The sequence below is a fragment of the Cavia porcellus genome, unplaced genomic scaffold, assembly GCF_034190915.1.
Source record: "Cavia porcellus strain 051 isolate PalLab524CR breed Dunkin Hartley unplaced genomic scaffold, mCavPor4.1 scaffold_2, whole genome shotgun sequence".
Lineage (NCBI taxonomy): Eukaryota > Metazoa > Chordata > Mammalia > Rodentia > Caviidae > Cavia > Cavia porcellus.
The window spans coordinates 55,835,788-55,852,723 of record NW_026947485.1 but is presented as its reverse complement, the minus strand read 5'-3'; the positions used below and the strand labels follow the sequence as shown (position 1 = coordinate 55,852,723).

General features: G+C 37.6%; 1 protein-coding gene and 1 pseudogene across 3 annotated transcripts in view; one reads left to right on the top strand and one right to left on the bottom strand.

Moving 5' to 3' along the window:
• Phf14 (PHD finger protein 14) overlaps window positions 1-16,936 on the top strand; it is a 284,212-nt gene that overhangs the window by 207,481 nt on the left and 59,795 nt on the right. The window lies entirely within an intron of this gene.
• The window catches only part of LOC100727421 (small ribosomal subunit protein eS8-like), a 39,668-nt pseudogene continuing 23,206 nt past the window's right edge, over window positions 475-16,936 (bottom strand).

Here is a 16,936-nt window from a genome sequence, read left to right as displayed (position 1 = left end):
AGATCCTTCAACCTGGTGTCACAGGCCTTCTAGCTTCCACTGTTGACCTTTAGGCCTTCACACCACAGATCCATGAAATAGATTTGCCTGAGTCATTGTCATGTGTTCTAGGCCTCCAGTTGGACTCATCAGAGACATTGTCATGGGCTTTATTTAGATTTTTAGCTGGACTCATACAGGTTATTGTCATGGGATCCAGGCCCTCAACTGGATTCTCTAGATCTTTAGTGTGTGGACAGATATCCTGCACTTCCTTTTTATTTGACTCCTTAGGTGACCAGTATAAATAGTACTATAAATTATGTACCTTGTATTGTCTTGTTATCCTTATAAATACTGACTACAACAGTTGTCCTTTGCAAAAATGAGTGGCAAGCAAGGAGGGAGAAATGGAGACAACAGACAATCCACTCAGACTTCCTTGCTTTTGACTTTACTGGCTGCATCATTTCCATTCACATTTCTTTCTTTTTTTTAGAATAATAAACACCTTTATTACATGAACTAAGCTAGGGGGGAAGGCTTATTTGCCTTTCCGGCCCTTGATTTTCCTCAGATAGAACTCCAGCTCCTTGCCCTCTAGCACATAGCCATCTGCTCTGCCACACTGGCCTGGTCTTGATGCAACGCAGGCAAGAAGCTTGCCCTGCTGGAACTGTTCCTCCAGACGACTGCTGATTTTGGTGTTCTTTTTCCTTTCATTGTACTTCTTTTGAATCTTCTTTGATGTTTTTTTGTTTAAAATCTCTTCCTCCTCAGGAGTCAGCTTGGCCCCCTTCTTGCGGCCCAGGGGCAGTGCATGGTGTGATTCGTACCACTGTCAGTATGGTGTGCTGTCAATGAACACAATGCAGTTCTTCACCAGGGTCTGTTGCGGACCAGCTCATTATTGGATGCACTGTCCGAGTACAACACTCAGAGCCCCAGGGGATGTTTCCCACATCCAGCCTCAGAGCTCGGTACTTCCTATTGCCTCCTCAAACTCCGACTGTGTGTATTAGGCGGGGGCCAATCTTGGTGTTGGCAGCAGGGCGGCCCAACTCATATTTCCGCTTCTGGTGGTAGGGCTTTCTTTTGCTCCTGGGCTTGCGGCACTTATGCCAGTTGTCCCAAGAGATGCCCTAGTGGCTAGAAATGAATCACACGGTTCCAGCCTAAGTATGAGGAGGCTGAGGAAGGTAAAGTAGTCTTGGCTTGTGCCCAGCAGGAGGCAATACTGAACTGCAACCAGTGTGAACTATACCTCTGGTAGCTTCCTTATTAGTTGTGAGAAAGTTGTCTTGATATCTTTTCCCTCTACCCAGAAGCACTTTAAACATAACTCTTAAGAGCACTAATCCTAACTTCAACAATGCTTGTGTTATTTTAGGCTAATGATATAACTTACTTGAGTCTTAGTTTTCTAGGCCATGAACTAGAGATGATGCTTATTTTGTAGAGCATACAAAGATACATATTTTTCTTTTCTATTCTGGTAAAAGAAAAACAACATAAAATTTATTGTCACCACCTTTTAAAAGTATATCATATAGTCCTCTGTACTCTTAGAAATAGAAAGTAAAATGGCTTTCTGGAGATTCAGGAAAGAGAAAGGGAAAGTAGAATTGTGTTTAGTGACTGCAGAGTTTTAGTTGTGCATATAGCTGGAAATAGCTCTCCAGAGCTTTTTTGTCTTACAAAACTGAGATTATTCATTTAACAAAATGTAGTTTTCTGCTTCCCCCAGTTCCTGGACCACATTTACCTTCTGTTTTGGTTATTGTAAATTATACTTCATATAAATGTATGCAAGTTTTATCTTTTTTTTTTGTCTTTTTCATTTTTATCGGTACTGGGGATCAAACTCACGACCGCCTCCTTGCAAGGCAGGTGCTTATGCCGCTGAGCTAAGTCCCCAGCCCCAAGTTTTATCTTTTTGTGAACTGTTTATTTCACCTAGCATAATTTTCTTGTTTCATTCACTTTATAGTGTAAGAGACAATTCCTTTGTTTTATAAGGCTGAATAAATATTGCCCTGTACTCATGGCACATTTTCTGTGTGCATTTATCAGTAGACATTTAGTTTGCTTCTACCTTTATGTTTTCATGAGCACAAGTGTGCCAATGTGTCTTCCAGGTTCTATTTTCAATTATTCTAGTTGATTACCTAGAAATAGCATTGCTAGATCTTATAGTAATTCTGCTTTCAACTTTTTGGTGCATTTTCTTTCTGTTTTCCACAGAAGTTTCACCGTTTTGCATTCCCCCCACTTGTTTATAAAAGTTTCAATTTCTCTACACCTTTTGATAATCAGCATTTGTTAGTTTCTGTTTTTTGGATAGTAGCTAACAGGTGTGGTTTTCATATGTATTTGTAACTGATTAGGAAAGTTGAAGATCTTTTCATGTACCTTTAGCTATTCTCATTCAAATCTTTCCCCCATTTTTTCGTAGGCTTGCAACCATACATGGCTTGCCAGTGATACATCCTGAAAAATACATCCTGAGCCAGTTTGATTGTGAACACATCACTGAATATACTTACACAAACACTAAACAGTATGATTTTGTGGGACCACACTGTAAATGTTGGGTTGCATTGACCAAAACATTGTTATGTGGCATGACTCTATTTTTGTTGTTGTTTTTGAGAAGCTATAGGAGTTCTCTATATATTCAAGGTATGGACATCCCATCAGATATATGGTTTGCAAATATTTTTTCTCATCCTTAAGTATTTCATTAGCTGTACAAAAATGTCTTAAATTTGATGTAGTTCCATTTGCCTCTTTTTTCTTTTATTGCCTGTGTATTTAGTGTCATACCCATTATCCTTTCAGTGCTTACATTTAGCTATTTCATTCATTCTGAGCTATTTATGGTATAAGGTAAAAAGCCAGCTTCATTCTCTTTCATGTAGATACTCAGATTCCCCAGCATAATTTGATGAAGAGTGTACTCTTCTTTACTGAATATTCCTGCCTTGGTCCACAAAACAAGAATTTTATTACATACCTCTGAAGTCCTATCCTGTTGGAGAACAACTGAGGATACAGTTCCCACCTTGTTTTTGGCATTTGCTAGCTGTATCCATAGTAGTTGTGGCCTTTGGTTACTACAAATGTTTAACATCCCTTACTTCACTCCCGTGTCATGTGACAACCTCATGTCTGAACTCAGGTGAAATAAATAAATGCATTTTAGTGACAAAATAATGAGAGCTCTTTGTCAAGTACAGTCCCACTTTACCAGCAATAGGCTGGTATGATATTTTAAATTTCCATTTGGTTTTTCAGTGTTCATTTCAACTGGTTCAGAATCCAGAGTGAATGAGTAGTGTGGCAGTGAGAGTCTTGATCAAAATCTCAGATATGCATACATAATATCTACCCTGTACCAGAATCTGCCAACTGCAGCTCTTTCACTAGTACATTTTTCTGACTACGCCATGTTGTAGACTAAATCACTGTCTGGGTGTGTTCCTGCTCCCCTAGTTATAACATCTCAAGTGATCTTTACACTTAGATATTTGATGACTGATTCATTCATCAGGCAGCCTCTGCTGAGCCTCATAGGTTGTGTGGTGTGCTGTCTTCATTCTCATATGGTCTTAGTCTGGGGCAGAGACTGATACAGAGAGAGAAACGTGCCATGCATATATGCCCCATAGGGGACTATAAGTGGGGCTACAGAACCCAAGAGAAGCAATCTAACAAGCAAGCAGGTGAGTTAAACACTCCATAGTGAGTCTGGTTTTGGAAGCATGGCACTTTATCAGAAGTAGCTGAGTAATGTTTCGAAGAGACAAAATGGCAAAGGCAAGAATGAAGAGTTTTCAGAGATTAAAGTTGATTCAGTGTGTCTGGATCCAAGAACATGCAGGGCAGAAAGTCCTAGGAGCAGAGTCTGAGAGGAAAAAATGAGATTTTCTTTCGCAGGGCTTTCGATCTGCTTTGACCCCTGGATACACAGTATTAACAGCATATGGGGCTGAGCCAATAACTGTGATGGCCGTACAATACTGTGAGTGTAATCAATGCCACTGAACTTTATACACAAAATGATTAGGGCAAAAAATTTTATTTTGTATATATTCACTAGAATTTAAAATTTAATAAGAGAATTCACCCCAAATCAATGAATCATATACTTAAATGGGTGAACTATATGATATATTTAATTATGTCTTGCTGTTTAAAAAATTAAGCCTTAAAAAATAAAATCACAGACATCTTTTTGAAACACTGATAACCTCCATCCTTTGGTCAATTAAATCCGAATCTCTGGAGGGAGGTTGAATATCAGCACCCAGAGAAGTGTCCAGGTGACTCTGCTGTGCAGTCGCATTGCGGAATCAGGCTGCAGGCAGTGAGGAACCTGTGAAGAATATTAATGGGGACATAACATGGTCAGGTTTGCATAGCAAGACTTCAGCTCTGTCAAGTGTGTGAAACAGAGATTCCCGACTTTTCTGCTTAGATGTTGGAGGAGCTGCGTGAATGGTGATAGAGATTTTATTTAAACACTGGATCTCAGTCAAAAGGCTGAGAAGACACTGTTACACAGCACTATCAGAAACAGGGTAGAGAACACGTCCCTGATGCCCCCCAATTCCTTGGTGGCCTTCTGTAGATGTCAGTGCCTCTCCATCCCCCCTCCACCCTCAGCCACTAGAATCACTAACCTGCTGCATTTCATGTTTTCAGACTGTGCTGTAAATAGAATCATAGGTATGTAGCCTTTTGAGTGAGATTCTTGTCACTTAAAAGTAAACCACTCACATTAGACATACCAAGCATTCATTCCTTCTACTGAATGGAATATTACTCAGTAATAGGATATTACTCAGCAATATTTATCCACTCAACAGCCAAAAGACATTTGAGTGGTTTCTGCTTTTTATGAATAAAGCTACCATAAACATTTATATAAGGTTTTTCTTTTTTTGGTACCTGAGATCACTCATGACCTTGCACTTGCCGAGCAGGCACTTAAGCTACTGAGCTAAATCCCCAGCCTGGTTATGTGAAAATCTTTGTAAGGACAAAGTTTTAATTTCTCTCGTGTGTGTGTCCAACAGTGGTATCGTAATGTTATGTGGTAAGTATATGTGTAACTTTGTAAGGCACCGCCAGAGTATTTGCTGAAATGGCTGTAACATTTTACCTTCTCACCAACCATTTATCATGGTTACAATGGTTCTGCATTTCCAAGTCCTTAGTAACATTTGATGCTGCCAGGACTTTGCTTGGCTTTATTTTGTCTTTAGCCATTCAAATGGGTATGTGGTGTTATAGTTATCTCATTGTGGTTTTAATTTGCAATTCCCTAAAGGCTAATGATGTTGCCAGGACTATAACTCAGCAGCACAATGTCTGCCAGGCAAGTGCAAGGTCCTAAGTTTGATTCCCAGTACAAAAAAAAAAAAAAAAAAGACTAATGATATTGACCATTTCTTCGTGTGTCCATATGCCACCTATACATAATGTCTGTGGAAGTGTTAGAATTTTTTGTCTACTTTTCTACTGGGTTTTTTGAAAGTCCTTAATGTTCATAGTTGTCTTTCACCTACATTTTTCTGTCTGATGAAATATCTTGTAGGCCTTGCTCTCTAGAACTAGAAGCATCCTCTTATTAAATTTATATATCTACCTTCATGCATTTGAGGCTTTTTTTTTTTATGAAGTTTATGTCTTGAGTCTCCAGTTTCTCTAAGGAAACTTTGAGCTTTGTCTTTTTCTGTATTGCTTTATTTAATTCGTATTTCCTCATCAATAGCTCCAAAGCAGCACTTAGCATTGTCAGTTCCCTTTTGTTTCCCCAAATATTTGCCCAGTTCCTCTCATTTCATGTTAGAGAACATATGCAAACCTCCGGTTGCCGATTCATACACAGCACTATTTATGTGGGGCAGCAAGAATGCTGGTGAGCTTCTCTCTGGGAGACTAGTCAGGTCTTCCAGGAAAAATGCTACAATCTCCTTCCTGAAGCTGAGTGCCTCAGGAAAGTATACTATGTTAGGGAGCCATTGGCTTAGTCACTTTTCTAACAATAAACAAATACCCAACCACAACAAGTTAAAAAAGGAGAGTTTTATTTTGCTGTATAATTTTAAAGTTTTAGTCCAGCAGACTCAATCCCTGAAACCACATGGTGGAAGGGTCTGGCAGGGGAAAGCTGCTCACATTATGGTGGCCAAGAAGTGGAGAGAAGAGAGGCACTGGGAGAGGACACACCCTTCTAGGTCAGGCCTCCAGTGACCTGCCTCTCCTGATCAGGCCTCACCTCCTAAGAAAGCCAGCCATGGCTTCCCCTCCTTCCCCCAACAGTTCAGTCACCTATAGAAACACCTGCCCCTGAGTGCATGAGCATTTGGGGGTTTACATCTACATATAAACAGTAACAAGGATCCAGGACTGAAATGGAGCTCAGGGGTCTCATGTTTCCATGTGTACACCCTCACTCAGCCTCCCTTTCCTCAGTTGGGAGTCTTCCTCCACCCTCTCCAGACCAGAGAGAAACTGTTACTCTCTAGTCTGGAGTCTGTCTGGTGTACTTCCATTAGCTGAAGAGACCATCACTGGAGGGTGCAGATAGAAAGGGGGACCTGGATGTTCCTTCCTCATGTTGCACAGTTGTCTGATCTTCATTTCCTTCTACAGGTGCCTGTGTTACCAGGTTTTGGGATGCTGGAGTCTCTGTCTAGAGGTGGTTTATAGGTCCTTTCTGTCCTGAACAAAGAATTGATTCAGACAAGCACAAAAGACAGCAAAGCTTTTTACATTTACTAAAGGTAGGAAAATAAAAGTGTTCTGAAGAGCAAGTATGGCCAAATAAAAGTAGGAAAAGGTATGCGTCCCTCAGCATGAGTATGGACTACTTGAAAGAACACAGCAGCCCAGAGCACAGCGGCAACTGTTGGTACACCACCCAGCCCTCAGGCTGGTGTCAGGTGTAGGCTGTCTGATTCAAGACTGTTCAGGTTCATGCGAGAAGTCCACGTGCAGGGCTTTGGGGACACATCTTCTGCACATGTGTCCTGAGATTTTGTAAGTGAGGCCATGTCCATTTCTCCAGCCAGTCTGCCATGCCCTAGTCTCCTGTCTCATCTTTTTCTAGTTACCTGTCAGTTACCACTCATCATCTCTTCCATGAGTTTCAAAATTTGACTCTGCTTTTCTCTGTCACTTCTATTTCAGTTTTTGTTCCCTGCAATTTAGCTGGATCTTGGAGTAGAACCATCAGATCAATATTTTTGAAATAAAAATAAGCCCCAATTTTTAAATATAAGTTTAAGGGACTGGGGATATAGCTCAGTGGCACAGCACCTGCCCAGCATACACAAGGCCTCGAGTTCAATTACCCATACATGAAAAAAAAAATTCAGAAGATTGTGCCAGGTCTTAGTCAGATATAGACTATAAGGAGTGAAAGTTCTCTTGAACTTGTTAAATCCTAAATAAAGACAAGACAGCCTAACAAACCTCAGGTTCATCCTGCAGAACGTCAGCTATTTATTTGCTTTTAAATTAAGATATAATTAAAATGTGATCTCTGGGAACTTTTGTCTAAAAGTAGAAACAACGTATTCATTAATGAATCTGTAAGAGTCAATTGAATATAATTAACTATCTCTTTTCACTAGACATAAATTTGGAAAAACATTATTTTACCTAAGACTTATTTTCTTCCCTCCTGCTCTGAAACCTGCTTTTCTAATTATTGCATGAAATGATTCTACATTATCCATAACAAGCTCCCAATCCTCTAACTCCAGGGACTTCAACTAATTCTAATTCTTTTATTACCATTCCCCCAAACCCATCAGGAATGGTGGTGAGTGATAGGCTGTGGACGTCATGGCAGGAGGCCTTACTGATGGGTCAGTGGCAGGAGACATTTTCCTCAGTCTAATATCACAAAACATTATCTGCCACCTGAGAATTAAAGAAACAGTGGACAGGATGGTGTTTGCTATATACCAGACACAGAATAACGTCTTTCTCTTAGAAAAATTCCAATCTTCTGGCTACCTTTCTTATCTATCATCTTATTAAAATACTTTACTGTTGAATGAGCTTAAGAAATATTATGAACTAGTAAGAAAAGAAAGTGAAAGTCAATCATATGAGCCATGTGCTCAGAGAGACTCTGCCTAGCAGTGGAGTCGGATGTGACAAGAACAGGGCAGTGTGCAGAGGCAAAGGCGGCTGAGTGTGAAGGTGGCCAGAGTACAGGGCTGAGGCCCAGACCCAAGAACAAATGCAGAGAGCAAGATCTGAAATGTCTTCATACAGCCAGACAATGTTAAGGTAAAGAATCTAGAAACAAACCACCAATGGACTGAAAAACTTAAAGAAGGCTTCCATATGCGAAGAAAGAATTTCTTTGAAAATTAGACCAAAATCTCATGGGGAAAAAATTAAATATAAAATAGGCTGCAAAAATCTACCTAGAACTTACTTTTATTTTAGTGATACTGTAGATTCAGAATACTACTAAGCCCCAAAATCATATTTCCAATGATGCTGCATAATGATATTATGACAGCACAAATAAAATAGTTCAGAATATTGAAGATAATACAAAACTAAATAAATGATTGTTAATTTAAAGCCCCTGCATAGTCAGGCCAGCACTGAATAAGGCGAGGCAGGAAGGTTGCTTCGCTGCAAGTTCAAGACCAGCCTGGGATACACAGTGAGTTCAAGGCCAGTCTGAACTATATAGCAAGACCTTGTCTCACAAACAAAACAAAACAAACAAAAAGAAAAAAAACACCTTCATAAAATCTGTAGCCTTCTAATTATTTAAATGGACAAAATAATGAATCATATATTTTTAAAAATTTTGAGAGTGGAAAAACTAGACACAGATTTAAAATATTCTAAATTCAGGGAAGATATAGTTCTCTGGCTTATAAAGTTTTGCATATTTCTGCAATTCATTGAACAGACGAAATGTCAAAGGGGACCTCAGCTCGTGATGTTCACAGTTTATATTATAGAACCCGATAGCTTAGAGCTCCCCTGTTTAGTCACTTCCCTCATTGCTGCAACAAAATAATATGTCTGTTGTTGGAAAGGCATGTTACCAAGCCATTTTACATATGTATCACCCACAAATGCTCATGAAAATTAATTTTACTATGTTGTCTGAGTCATAATTGAAAGCACAATAATAGCCAATCCTCTAAATAAATGGACAAACTGATAAGACTGCATCCATCAAAGAGAGCCAGCCATTTGTTCAAAATGGCAAGGGGAATCTCATTAGGCTAGTGCAGTGGGGAAACGAGACTCCATAGAAACAGAGTCCACTGTTCTTTTAATGGTATTGAACTGTCTCAGGCAGGCACTTAAGGAATCTGGGGTATGGGTTTTTCATCTTAGGGACACAGCTCTGAGTCGATGGAAATCATGATAATGTTTGTTAAGCTCATTTAGTCTAGGTAGTAGCAAAGTCATTTGCACTGAGAAATTTAGTTTCCATTCTTAAGCTCCCTACTTTTTGATATCTACACTTCAATGAATACAAGCAAGACATATGACTTGCAATGATCCAACTGATTATAATAAAATGAAGGGATAAACATGACTATACGTATGTAATTATGTTACAAAAGGTAGGAAAAACAGTCACTCCTATAGATCATGGATGGAACCTGACCCCATGAGCCATGATAGAATTCACCAATAGGGACTGTGGGTAGACTCTGTCCCCGTGGACTGCAGGTAAAACTTGCCCTGTGGGCTGCTGAAGAAACCCACCCCTGCCACTTTCACCCCCAGCCCACTCTGTGCCCATGGAGTGCAGCAACCTACTCTAAGCCTGCTCTTCGTTTTTATCCCTTATCATGGGGCAGCAGAGGCACTGACCAATTAACTTTACTGATTGTGGACAAGGTAATGCCCTGGAATATAAACCCTGAAGAGTCAGCAGATCCAGGGGAAAATAGTGGACCAGATCAGTACCACCAGCACAAAGACAAACTCATGGCTAAGCAAAACTACAAAAGGAGTTTTACTACAAAGGTAACTCCTTCATGGTAGGATAGAGTTGGATAAGTAACCCAGTGCAGCACAAATCATACTGCCAGAGAGTCTTTAATCAGGTGAAATTTGGGGAAGCACAGAGCCACGGAACAACCATGCTTCAGGGTTATTAGTATTACTCTCTTAGAGTGACTCAATGGGAGACTGCCTGGGAGAAGATACAAGTGAGACATTGAGACCCTGAGTTTAAACTCAGGCTGGGAAGGACAAGGACCACACTCTCAGAGGTGAAAAACCTGGTCTGACAAATGTGGCTTTCAGAGATGGCTGAAATTGCAAGTGCTGGCATACAGTTCGTGGGCCAGTTAGGACACCATGAAAATTATCTTGAGAGGGAGGGTTAGGGTTAGGGTTAGGGTTACCTACTAGTGGACCTCAAGTTCTTAGAAAAACAAGAACAATGTAAATCCAAAGCGAATACAAGGAAGGAAATTATAAAGATCAGAGCAAAAATTAAAGAAATTGAGACAAAAAAGAATTAATGAATCAAAGAGGCTTATCAAAGAATAAGCAAGATAGACATATAATTATGTCTTTTAAAAGGGGGAAAAATCCAAATCAATGCAAAGGTGAAATCACAATGAACACTGCCAAAGTACAGAAGATCATTAGCAATGGCTTTGAGAACCTGTACTCCAATAAACTGGAGAATTCAGAAGTAGTGAACTGATTCCTATGAATCACTAAAACTGAACCAAGAATATTTAAAAACCCTGACTAGTCCAATAACAGGCAATGACACTGAAGATGTAATAAAAGTTTAAGCAACTAAGCCCAGGTCCCAGTGGATTCACCACTGAATTCTGCAAGAACTTCAGAAAAGATCTAACACAAATACTCTCCAAACTGTTCAATGAAAATGAAATGGGAGGAATATTGTTACAGTCATTCCTAGAAACTAGCATTACCGTAATTTCAAAGTCAGAAAAAGACCCAACTATAAAAGATAACTGTGGGTTAATCCCTTTAATGAACACAGATGGAAAAATCTTCAAGATACTGGCAGACAGAAGGTAACGAAGCATCAAGAAAGTCATACATTTTGACCAAGTAAGCTTCATCCCAAAGATGTGGAAGATTCAACATATACAAATTTATAAATGTAATGCATCTCATAATCAAAAATCACATAATCATCTCAATAGATGCCTAAAACACTTGGCAAAACCCAGTATCAATTCATGATAAAAAATAAACCCTGAAGAAAGTATGTATAGGGAGACATTGTCTCAATCTACTACGAACTAATTACGACAAATCTACTGTCAACATATTAATTGAAGGAAAAGTGAAAGTGTTACTTCTAAAATAAGAAACAAGGGCCAGGTGTAGTGGCACATGCTTGTAATCCCAGCACTCTGGAGGCCGAGACGGGAAGTTTGTTGGGAGTTTGGGACCAGCCTGAGCTATAAAGTAAGTTCAAGGCCAGCTTGAACAGCATAGTGAGACCTTGTCTCAAAAATAAATAAGTAAATAAAGGAAAAATACATGGATGTCTACTGTCACCACTCCTGTTCAATGCAGTGCTTGAAACATTAGAAGAACCAGACAAGAGAAAGAACTAAAAGGAATATGTATAGGAAAGAGAGAAGACATGTTGTTTGAAGACAACATGAATCTCTACATAGAAGATTAAAACAATTACACTAAAAAGATTCCTAGAATTAATAACAAAATTCAACAATATGGCAGGATACCAAATCAATACACAAAAATCAATAGTGTTCTTGTACCCCAATAATCAACTCACCAAGAAAGAAATTAGGAAAACAATACCATTCACAATAGCTTCAAGAAAAATTAAATACTTAGAAATTAACCTACCTTAGAAAGTGAAAGAACTCTACAATGAAAACTATAGAACAGTACAGATTGAAAAGGACATCAGAAAATGGAAAGATACCCTCTCTTCCTGGACAGGCAGAATCAATATAGTCAAAATGGTGCATACTTCCCAAGCTGATGTACAGATTTAACCCAATACAACTCAAAACACTGACTGCATTCTACACATATAGAGAAAACCATGCAAAACTTCATTCAGAATCAAAAGACTCAATATTAGCCACAATCCAAGGTAACAAGAGCAAAGTAGGAGGTATTCACAATTGTGGATTTTGTGTTAAGTTCAAAGCTGCAATGATACAAAACCATTATACCAGCACAGAAACAGAAACATAGATCAATGGAAGAGAACAGAGGATTGAGAAACAACCCAGTACACTCAGCCATCTGATCTTTGACAAAGGAACCATAAAGTACACTGGAGAAACACAGTCTCTTTATAATAAATGGTACTTGGAAAACTGGCTGTCAGCATACAAAGACTGAATCTAGTCCCAAATATCTCACCATGTACCAGACCAAAATCAAAATGGATCAAAGATCTAAATGTTGAAACAGGACCTATTAATTTGTTGGAAGATATAATAGGCAAAATTCTTAAAGACATAGGTGTAAGCAAGGACTTTCTTAACAGAACCCAAATAGGATAAGAAACTACACTGAGACTCAACAAATGGAATCATATCAAACTACAAAGCTTCTGCACAGCCAAGAAACTACCTAACAGACTGAAGAGACAACCAACAGAATGGGAGAAAATTTTGCCTATTCTTCCTTGGATAGATAACTGAAGTCTAGAATATATAAATACCTCAAAAACTTTGATCCCTCAAAATAAAAGTCCCAATCAAAAAATGGTAACTAAATTGAACATACACTTCCCAGAAAAAGAAATATGAATGGCCAATAAACATATGAAAAAATGTTCAATATCACTGGCCCTTAGAAAAGTACAAATTAAAACAATGTTGCAATTCCATCTTAACCCAGAAAGAATGGCAATCAAATAATAACAAATGCTACTGAGGCTGTGAGGAAAACAGGACCCCTCTGCTTTGTTGGTGGGATGTAAACAAATAGATCCATTACAAAATCAGTATGGAGATTCCTCAAAAAATTATAACTAGGAATTTCCTTTGATTCGACTGTTTTCTTCTAGGTATCTTCCAGAGAGAATTAAAGACATTGTACTACAGTGATACATGCATACTCACGTTTATAGTAACACAATTCTTCATAGCTGCATCTTGGAACTGGCCTTTTTTCTTTTCTTTTTTAATTTTAAAGAAAAAAAGATAAACTTTTACCTATAAAAGTGCCCAGTTTACCCCTTTTTATGTCTGAGTAGTACTTTGTTGTATAAAAATACCACATCTTTTTTATCCATTCCTTAGTTGATGGGCGTCTGGGTTGTTTCCAAGATTTAGTTATTACAAATTGTGGTGTTATAAACATAGGTGCATGTATATCACTGTGATATGATGTTTTTAATTCTTCTGGGAAGATACCCAGGAGGGGAATAGCTGGGTCAAATGAGATCCTTAATCCTAGTTGTTTAAGGAATCTCCACACTTATTTCCACAGTGGTTGCCCCAGATTACATTCCCACCAATAGAGAAGAAGCGTTCCGTTTTCCCCACAGCCTCTCCAGCATTTGTCATTGGTTGATTTTTGATGATATCCATTCTTTATGAGATGAGACCTTAGTGTTGTTTTAATATGTGTCACTTGAATGGCCAATGATGCTAAACATTTTTTCATACATTTATTTGCCATTTGTATTTTTTTACCTGACAAGTGCATGCTCATCTCAGATGCCTGCTTTTGGATTCAGTCTTTGAATTTGGGGAATCTGAATTTTTTTCCAATTTTTTATATGTTTTATATATCTTAAGCTTTTGTCTGTGGGACAACTGGCTATACTTTTTTCCCAGTTAATGGATTGTCTTTTTACTTTGTTGATGATTTCTTTTGTTGTGCAATTTTTTTTAGTAAGATAAGACCCCATTTGTTGATTCTTTGTACTATTTCCCTTGCAGTCTGGGTTTTGTTCATGAAGTCTCTGCCTATTCCTGACTTCAAGATTTCTGCCTATTTTCTCTTCCAGAAAATTTAGTGTTTCTATTTTAATATTTAGGCCTTTGATCCATTTTGACTTTAGTTCACGATGATAAACATGGATCTAGCTTTAGTCTTCAGGATGTGGAGAGCTAGTTTTTCCAGCGCCATTCATTTAAGAGACCATCTTTTTCCAGTGAAACTGTTTGGCTTCTTTGTCAAAGATAAGATGGCTGAGTGTATTTGGTGGTGCATCTACATCTTCTGTTCTGTTCCACTGATTCTCAGGACTTATTTATCACAGTAGCTTCGTAGTACAGTGTCGGGTCTGGGATTGTGATGCTCCCTGACTTGTGTTTGTTGCCCACAACTGCTTTTTCTATTTTAGGTCTTTTCTGGTTCCAAATGAATTTTAGGAATGTATTCTCTAGATCAATGAGGTACATTAATGATATTTTGATTGGGATTGCATTAAATCCTTATAGCAGTTTTGGGAGTATGGCAGTTTTCACTATGTTGGTTATACTTATCCAAGAGCAAGGGATATCTTTCCATTTTCTAATACCCTCTTAAGTATCCTTTGTGTGGGTTCTATAATTTTCACTGTACAGATATTTTACATCCTTCATTATATTGGTTCCTAAGTATTTCATTTTTTTGGATGTTATTGTGACGTGTATACTTTCTCTAATTTCTCTCTCTGTGAGTTTATTGCTTGTACAGGAATGCTATTGACTTCTGAGTGTTGACTTTGTATCCTGCTACACTACTGAATTTGGATATTAAATCTACAAGTGTTTTGATGGACTTTTTGGAGTATTCTATGTAGAATATTATGTCATCTGCAAATAATAATTTAACTTCTTACTTTCTGTCTTCATTTCTTTTATTTTTCCTCTTGTCTAATTGCTCTAGCTAATGTTTCCAGAACTATATTGAATAGAAGTGGTGATAATGGACTTGTCTTCTTTCTGATTTTAGAGGGAAAGCTTTCAGTTTTTGACCATTTAATATAATATCAGCTGTTGATTGTCGTAGATGGCTTTTTATAAGATTGAGGTAAAGACTATTCAAATAGTAGGGCTTTTATCATGAATGGTGTTGTACTTTGTCAAAAGCTTTTTTTGCACCTATTGAGATGATCACATGATTTTTGTCTTTTATACGTTAATATGGTGTGTTGCATTTATTGATTTGTGTATGTTAAACCATCCCCGCATCTCTGGGATAGATCCTACTTGGTCATGATATATAATCTTCTTAATGATTTGCTGCATTCTGTTTGCCAGTATCTTATTGAAGATTTTGGCATCAATATTTATTAGGGAGATTGGCCTGTAGTTTTATTTCTTGGTTGGGTCCTTCTCCAGTTTTGGAATGAGCGTAATGACTTTGAATTGCCCTTTTCCCGTTCTGGAATCAGGAATGATTTAAAAGTACTGCTTTCCTTTCAATTTCTTTCAAGAGTTTCAGCATTAGCAGCATTAGTTCCTCTCTAAATTTCTTTTAGCAGTCAGTAGTGAATCTGTCAGGGCCAGGGCTTTTCTTTGTTGGTAAATTTTTAACTACATTTTCAGCTTCATTTACTCATATCAGTTTATTTATAGTTTTATATCTTCTTGATTTGGTTTTGGCAATTCAACTGTATCTAGGAATCTGTCCATTTCTTCTGCTTTCCATCTTATCAGAATATAGTTTTTCATAGTAAATATTGATAGTCTCCTTATTTCTGTGGGATCTGTTGTGATTTTTCCCTTTTTATTCCTAATTACTTAAATTTCTGTTTTTCCTATCCTCATTTTGATGAGGCTAACTAATAGTTTATCAACTTTATTTATTCTTTCAAATAACCAACTTTTTGATTTATTAATTCTTTGTATTGTTTTCTTAGTCTCTATTGCATTAATTTCTGCTCTTACCTTTATAATTTCTTCTCTTGTACAAGCTTTGAGTTTGGTTTGTCCTCCTTGTGTAGAAATCTGAGTTTCAATATTAGGTTGTTTATTTGAGCTTGCTCGGTTTTCCTGCTTTGTGAGTTCATTGCTATAAATTTCCTTTGTAAGATTGCTTTCATTGCATCCCATAAGTTTTGGTATGTTGTATTGGTATTACCATTTAACTGTATTTCATCTTTAATTATTTCTGTGACCCATTGGTTATTCAGAAGGATGTTGTTTAATTTCCATGTGTTAATGCAGTTTTTGTGTTTTCCTTTGTCATTGATTTTGTTTCATAGCACTATGGTTAGATAGTATGTCTGGGATGATTCCAATTTCTCTACATTTATGTAAACATGTTTGTATTATATCAATGGTTAGAACTGATATGGACTGACTTTTCTTTTTCATGTTCATTCCCTGTCTTTCTGCTCTGTTTAATTGCTTGCCCTGCCTGGTGGCTTTTTTCTACTGATGTTCCTATGTTTGTGTTCTTCATTATCTCTTTCTACTACGTTTTTTAGAGCATTCACTAAAACTGGTTTGGTGGTCATAAATTTCTCAGTTGTTTTTTGGCATGGAAGTAACTTATTTCTCCATCAGTTTTGAAAGATAATTTTGTGGAATACATCAATTTGAGTTGAAGATTGTTTTCCTTTACAGTTTGAAATGTCCAGGATTTTAGGGTTTGTGTTGAGAAGTCTGTAGTAATTCTGATTAGGTGATACTGTAGTGGTTCTTTATAGGTGATGTGTTTCTTTTCTCTATCTGCTTTTAATATTTTGTTCTTGTGCTGAACTATAATTTTGATTATTGTATGCATTGGAGTAGATTTATTTTGGTCAGAGTTATTTGGGATTCTATATACCTCATTTATTTGTATGCCAAGTTCTTTATCCATTTAGAAAGTTTTCTGCCATTATTACTATGAAGAGATTTTTGATGGTTTTTGTGCTGTATCCAGCTTTCTTGCTAATTCCAATCAATCTTATGTTGTTTTTCTTTGCTTCATCCTGTGGTTGTTGGATTGATTTTTCATAGTCCCTTGCAATTTTTAAGAT